Genomic DNA, 7,188 nt, shown 5'->3' with positions numbered 1-7,188 from the left:
TACACTCACACACACACATATATACATATACATACATATTTTTGCAGAAACCGTCGGGAAATTGAAAAAACGGATACCGAATGTTTTCGTCTATTTAAGACATCTTCAAAGGTACAGAAAAGCAATACATTGAAAAACAATATATACATAAGAAGACAGGATATTCGGAAAAGTCCCATATTATAAATGATCACACTCAATCTTGTCAATAATAAAATTGTCCAGTTTAAATAAACCCAAACTCAAATACATATTGTTTTCAATTTTTTTTTTTATGTAACAAGATTCAATAATATTTCTTTCAACAATATTATTACAAGATGTAATTAATTTTGAGTTTCCCCAGTCAGTATTATGTCCATAATCCCTTAGGTGGACAAATAATTCACTTGACATTTGCCCCGTTCTAATACTATATTTGTGTTGACTTGTTGGCCTGTTTGGCCTATGTAAATAAAATCACAATTTTTGCTTGGTATGCTATAATTACAATCTTTTCCTCTTGGCGAATTTCTAATTAACAAGCTCTTAATATTATTATTGTTTTTTAATACTACCTGGATACCTTTTTTATGCTAGGAAGACTGATTAAATTTTCATGGTACGGAATTGTTAACATATTCTTATAATTAAATTGTTTGACCTGCGAAGTATTAAGAAAAGATTTCCTAGCTTTGATTTTTGTCCTGTCAGTCAGACATTTCGGATATTTTAAATTTTCTCCAATATTATGAATGATTTCTATTTCTTGATCCAAAAACTCAGGGGAACAAATTCTATAAGCTCTCAGGAACATTGATGAAAAAACTGACAACTTGGTGTTTTGACTGTGATTAGAGTGAAAATACATGTATGAAAGGACATTGGTTGGCTTCCTGTAAATTTCAAATTTAGAGTATTTTCCACATCGATGAATATTTACGTCTAAAAATTGTAAAACTTTTTTTCTTCTACCTATACTGTGAATTTAATGGAATGCACCAAATTATTTAAATCTGACAAAAAAGTATCCAAATGTTGATCATTAGGCCAAATGCATAGAATTTCGTCAACATAGCTGTACCAAACTGTATTATTTGGAAGAATATTTGGTAATAACTCTAAAAAAACTCCATGTACAAATTGCTAAGAATTGGAGACAGACAATTCCCCATGGCCATACCAAATGTTTGAGTATAAAAGTTTCCGTTAAATTCAGACTTGAGTCAATTACACATAATTAAACTAATAATTGTATGAGCAGGGAGTGTTACGTCATGCTTCTTTAACTCTTTTTCTAGAAATCCTAACAAATCTAACACCGGGACTCGGGTAATTAAGCTTTTGATATCGAAACTAACCAACTTAATATCAAATGTATGATTTTGTCCAAGCAACTTTTGGTTAAATCTACATTATCTTTGATGTGAGACTGTGAACTTGCCCCAACAAGAGGATTAAGAAGGGACACTAGCCATTTTGACAACTTATATGTGCAAGACCCAATAGAACAAATTATGGGCCTAACTGGATGATCAAATTTATGAGTTTTTATTAGACCGTACATGTACGGAAGTGACGGAGACACAGTAACACATTTTTTTATCAGTTCGTTACCCTTTAAAATTGTTTTAATCTTCTTATTAAATTCACTATTAACATTTTCTAGATGGTTCTTGTTCAGTTTTGCAAGTCTCTTCATCACTTGATAATATTTTCATTTTTTCTAAGTACTCCTTTTTGTTCATGGTAACTAAGCAATTGCGTTTATCCGCCTTTGTGTAAGTCTTTATCCTTCTTAAGATTATTGAAAGTAGTAAAGAAACGTTTAGGCACACTTGGTGGGTATGGCGTGGATAAAGCTATGTACACAAAACCTTTACAAATATTGATGTCTTGTGTTGAAACATCATTATTTTTTCAAATTGCAAAAACTCTTAGCAATTTCCACAAAGTTCACCTGCTGACTATTGGCGGCGAATTTCAACCCATATCCTAGAGCACATTTCGCTTCATCATTCAAAGGTTTGTCCGATAAATTAAGCACAAACACAAAATTAGGGTTAGCATCCTTATTCCAGCCACTTTATGGCAAACAAACCTTAATTTTCGCATAAATGTAATCTAATAATTTCACTCTCCATTGGTCTGGAATAGCATTTTGAAAAATACCTTTCTTTTCTTTTGTGATGTAAAAAGACTCCTTCACTTCAATCTTCATGATATCTACGTGCTTTTGCAAAATAATCCTTTCAAGTTCCTCAAAAGGTTTTTGGCGTAGACTCAACAACCGATTGTTCAGAATAGATTTGGGCATAACTTGTTCGTCCAAACAATTCTTCAGAAATTTAAGGCGAAGTTTCAGTTTATGGGACTTGATCGAGAAGAGCACAATGAAGTAACAATAGGTATAACTTCAGGAGAGTTACTGTAGGCCGATACACGCCGAATGGTTGGTACGGTGTTTCTCAGGTTCGGCCGGTTTAGTATAGATATTTGAGTTATTTATTTGTTCAGGAGCACTATTGTGCTAACTATGAATGTTCATGTTGTTACAAGCATTATGTCATTATTCCACGGAATCCGCACTTTGTACAATTTGGATGTTTGTAACGGCCGCCTGGGAGACCTTTCCCAGGGCGACACACGTGCCGATATATAATTGATTTCCTTTGTATGCCTATGTATATCCCTGAAGACGAACCCTGGACGGGGTTCGAAACGTCGGAATAAACTCTTTTCTACGACGAGTCCAGCGTTTACTTTCTACATATATATACTGTATATATATATATATATATATATATATACTGTATATATATATATATATATATTTATACACACATATATATATGGGCGAATTCACCGACAACAATTCATCGACACGCTCAATTCGTAGATATACACAATTCATTGAAAAATAAAAATATTCTAATTTGAAATATATAACTAGGTTGTGTTTTCAGCCTTGATTTAGCATATTTTTACCTTTGATAATGAAATAATTACTTTCATAGCCTTTATTTAGGATACTACAAAAACAAAGTAGAATTTCTTTTCGTATTTATTAGGAATAGTTAAAATTCTTTAATGACAAAACTATTAAAAATTACAAATTAGATTAAACGAAACTTAAAACTATAAATTGGTTTATTTAAAATTAGATAGCTAGGTTATGGGCTATTGCCCGCAAATAATCAACGACGTTGCTATATGGAGGATATATTTCTACAATGATTTTTATCCGTTCAGAAGAGTGACTATATATATTTCTTTCTTTTGTCCGTAGGAGGTTGTGCTCACGTCTACATCCTCTGGGTCTCCATTCCTTGATTGTGTATAAAGATGTGGTTCTGGTCTAGTTGTTTTCATTTTCTATGTCATCAACATCAACAAGAGGACGGGAGACGTAAAATGGACCAGAACCACATCTTCATACGCAATCAAGGAATGGAGACCCAGAGGATGTAGACGTGAGCAGAACCTCCCACGGACAGTTCAGACAGTCGCGGACGGTTCAGTCAGTCCCGGATAACCTGACGACAATATATCGACCCAACATCAGTAGTTCTCATTTTCTGTTTTCATTATAATTGGTGATGTTTATGAAAACCGTTTTACATTCTTTACCAAAAACAAATAATTCGCTTGAAGGATGGCATGGGGCATTTGAGACACAGGTTGCTGGATACCACCCTATTATTTGGAAGTTTTTCGACAGCATGAAGAAAGAACAAAACTATACTAAAGTCAAAGTCGATCAATACTTGGCTGGTATTTCATCTCAACCACAAAGAAAGAAATATCGTAACTCTTCTGAACGGATAAAAATATTTGTAGAAAGATATCCTTCATATAGCAACGTCGTTGATTATTTGCGGGCAATAGTCCATAACCTAGCTTTCTAATTTTAAGTAAACCAATTTATAGTTTCAATTTTAGTTTAAACTAATTTTTCATTTTTAATAGTTTTGTCATTAAATTTTTTGAACTATTCTTAATAAATACGAAAAGAAATTCTGCCTTGTTTTTGTAGTATCCTAAATAAAGGCTATGAAAGTAATTATTTTATTATCAAAGGTAAAAATATGCTAAATTTGTCATTTTTAGTAATTGTCATTAAGTTTTTTTAACTATTAATAAATACGAAAAGAAATTCTACCTTGTTTTTGTAATATCTTAATAAAGGCTGTGGAAGTAATTATTTCATTGTCAAAGGTAAAAGTATGATAAATGAAGGATGAAAACACGACCTAGTTATATATTTCAAATTAGAATATTTTCATTTTTATTTTTCGATGAATTGTGTATATCTACGAATTGAGCGTGTCGATGAATTGTTGTCAATGAATTGTTGTCGACGAATTGTTGTCGGCGAAATCGCCGGATCCATATATATATATATATATATATATATATATATATACATACATACATACATATACCAAGGCTTTTTCCCCCTTCCAAGGGAGGTAGCCAAAAAGGGAAAGGCATAAAAACACTCCCACCCATTTCATCCCTAAATACACTCCACACCCCTCCCACCCTTCCTCTCATCTGAGCACCTCCTGGATGACGGGTCATCCCTGCACCCTGCCCACCGCCCTGGGTCAGAAGCAGTGTCGCAAGACACAGTACATCCACAGCAAGGCCGCTTCATTTAATCGGCGACCCCCCCTCTCCGTCCCCCTTTGCATATAAGGAGAGGACGGGGAGAAATCCCTTCGGGCTGCGTCAAAAATTACTCACACATACTACCTCACCCCCCCCCCCCGCCCATTCCTCCTCATGCAGTCACAACAATCATCCATATACAACCATTCTCCACTCACCTCTGTCTTCCGTCCTCTCCCTTCCTTCCTCAACAGACATTCCCCTCTTCCCCAAAGCCCCCTTTACCCCATCCATCCACCTCATCCTAGGACGTCCCCTCATGTTCACTCCCTCCACATCTGCCTTCCATACCTCTTTTACTAGTCTTTCTTCATTCATTCTTTCCATGTGTCCAAACCATCCTAATATATATACAAGAGAGAGGAGGGGGAAACGAGAAAGGAGGGAGATAAGAGAGAGAAGACAGATAAGTTGGAAGGAGATTGTCAGCAGAATAGTAGGCAGCGTGGAAGAAGGGACACGGGAGTTAGGGAAGTTGGTAGAGACGGAAGATATCCGTGAGGTGAGACGGAAAAGGGATAGGAGAGACGTTGATGTATTCGGGGTGGTAGGGAAAAGGATGAGAAAAGAGAATATAGATGGAAGGATAGGAAGGGGAGAGAGGAGTTAAGGTAAATGTTTGAAGACCTTGAGATAAAACTTCACAAAACTTGGAAATGTTTCTAATCCTTTTCATCCTAGTATTTGATCTTTCCAGTTAAGTAATCAAGGTTTTGATTTTCTTTAACTAAATGAAATAATCTGGCGCTAACAGGTAGGAGATCCATAAGGTATTCCGTTGTATTAATAGGTTTAGATAGAAATAAGCAAGGGCTTAGGGTCGCCACTTAATTAGTTTGTCTTTTGTCCTTTTGAGTCTCTAGTTTTCGTTCACTTGTGAGATCTTTTTCAAAAGTGCTCATTAGTTATTCTATACCGTACCCTGTTGACATACATAACAAACGTTGATTTGACTGCCGCCACGCAATTTTATTCACTTCAAGAGGGGAATATCAGACTAAAGAGGATATCTTGTTGAAGTTCCAGTAGAAAAAAATATATAGTTTCTTCTTTTAAACGCGAAGTGTTTTTATTCGGCCGGGCGAGCCTGTCTCTTCGTTGAAAGGGGCCATTGGACTCCTGTTTTCTATGAAGATCAGTGACCTTGTTTCTCTGGCAAGAGATCCGAAATCCCAAGACATCTGGCAACAGTTTCCAGATTGCTACAGAAGACACTCAGCGCAGAAACTCTGTACGTCTGTTCATCCTGTTCATTTGAACTTTGTGGAGATTTTTATCACAAACTTTGTTGAACATCTCACAGGTCTCCAGTCTTGTTTAGTTATTTCTTTCATCATATTCTTTATGCGTATTCCATTAAGATTTTGGTTTAATATGCAAGCAAGTTTTTGTTCTTAAGAAACAGACTGCTGTTGGAGAGTGAAATTCGATGTTCTGTCGTTTATATGGTGCGTCCATCTTTAGCAGGTGGTGTCTATTTCCAGACATAACTTCCCCCACACCCTAACGAAGTATTGCCTACACACGTTTCATGTAACCAATGTTTTAACAATTTTATGTATATCCCCTGCGGACCAGAGTCACACAGTATGTTCTCATGACAACAGACTGCTGCTCTCGTTCTCTCTTTTGCTTTAAAAATAGAAGCTTTGGTTATCTCTGACGAAATACAATCTGGATTAATTCTTACATCCACTTCATACTAGCTGAGTGCATTTAAATGGCTAGAAGAAGACTCCTTATGGTATTCTAGACTTCTCAATGAGCATTCAGCATTCGTATAGGTTTAACTTCTCTTAGTTTTCATTTAATCTCTAAACATATGACACAAAAATAATTAGGTATTTGAAGATTTGAAAAACAAAAAAGTGTAACTGAAGTAATCACCACTCAAACGAACTCTCAACAGTTAAGGAGAAGCGAGCTTTTGTAGATAGTTTCGTTTCTGGATGGTGACTTGGACGGATATGAGGATCATGTGACTTCTCTGCATCTCAGTAGGATTTTCTCCTATGGGTTCATGTGTTCTGCAGTTTGAAATAAATATAATAAATAAGAGATTAACACTTGAAGTCTTACTTAGCTGACGGAGGACGAGATGACCGCTTTGTGTCTGACGGCGACGACGACGACGACGGAGTGGTGGTCGGGTCTTCTGTAGGAAAGAGAGAAAATGGTGAGCCCGTTAATGACAGAGGGCAACTTCCCCGAGCTGAATAAAAGTTTTATCGACAGCCAGAAAAAGTACTAAAAGTCCTGTGGTCAATTAACTTGATAATGGGTTAACTTTTTAATGGACTAGGGTGAGCCCTTGCCAGAGGTAAATAAAATAACTTGAAGACAAAAGAAATACTTGTCATATGGCCAGTGTATGGAGTTAGTTGAGGTTGATTTGCCACTCAAGGAGTCAAAAGTAAACCTCCCCCTCAACTGAATGAAATCGTTTGGTGTTAGCCAGAATAAAAATGTGGTTCTTTACACTTGAGGTAAACGATGATATATGTTTTCTTTGAGTGACGGTAACCGGAATTACCA

At 35.9% G+C, this 7,188-nt stretch overlaps 1 protein-coding gene across 1 annotated transcript in view; it reads right to left on the bottom strand.

Annotated features, from left to right (window-relative positions):
- Positions 1-6,983, bottom strand: part of LOC143023517 (uncharacterized) — a 39,509-nt gene extending 32,526 nt beyond the window's left edge. The window contains exon 1 of the mRNA XM_076182050.1: positions 6,733-6,983. The gene's annotated coding sequence lies outside the window, so the exon portion shown is untranslated. The remainder of the gene's footprint in view (positions 1-6,732) is intronic.
- Positions 6,984-7,188: the final 205 nt, after the last annotated feature.

Source organism: Oratosquilla oratoria, unplaced genomic scaffold, assembly GCF_046742065.1.
Source record: "Oratosquilla oratoria isolate Oo_2021 unplaced genomic scaffold, ASM4674206v1 SCAFFOLD49, whole genome shotgun sequence".
Lineage (NCBI taxonomy): Eukaryota > Metazoa > Arthropoda > Malacostraca > Stomatopoda > Squillidae > Oratosquilla > Oratosquilla oratoria.
Note: the sequence above shows the minus strand (reverse complement) of the source record. Positions and strands in the feature narration are given on the sequence as shown.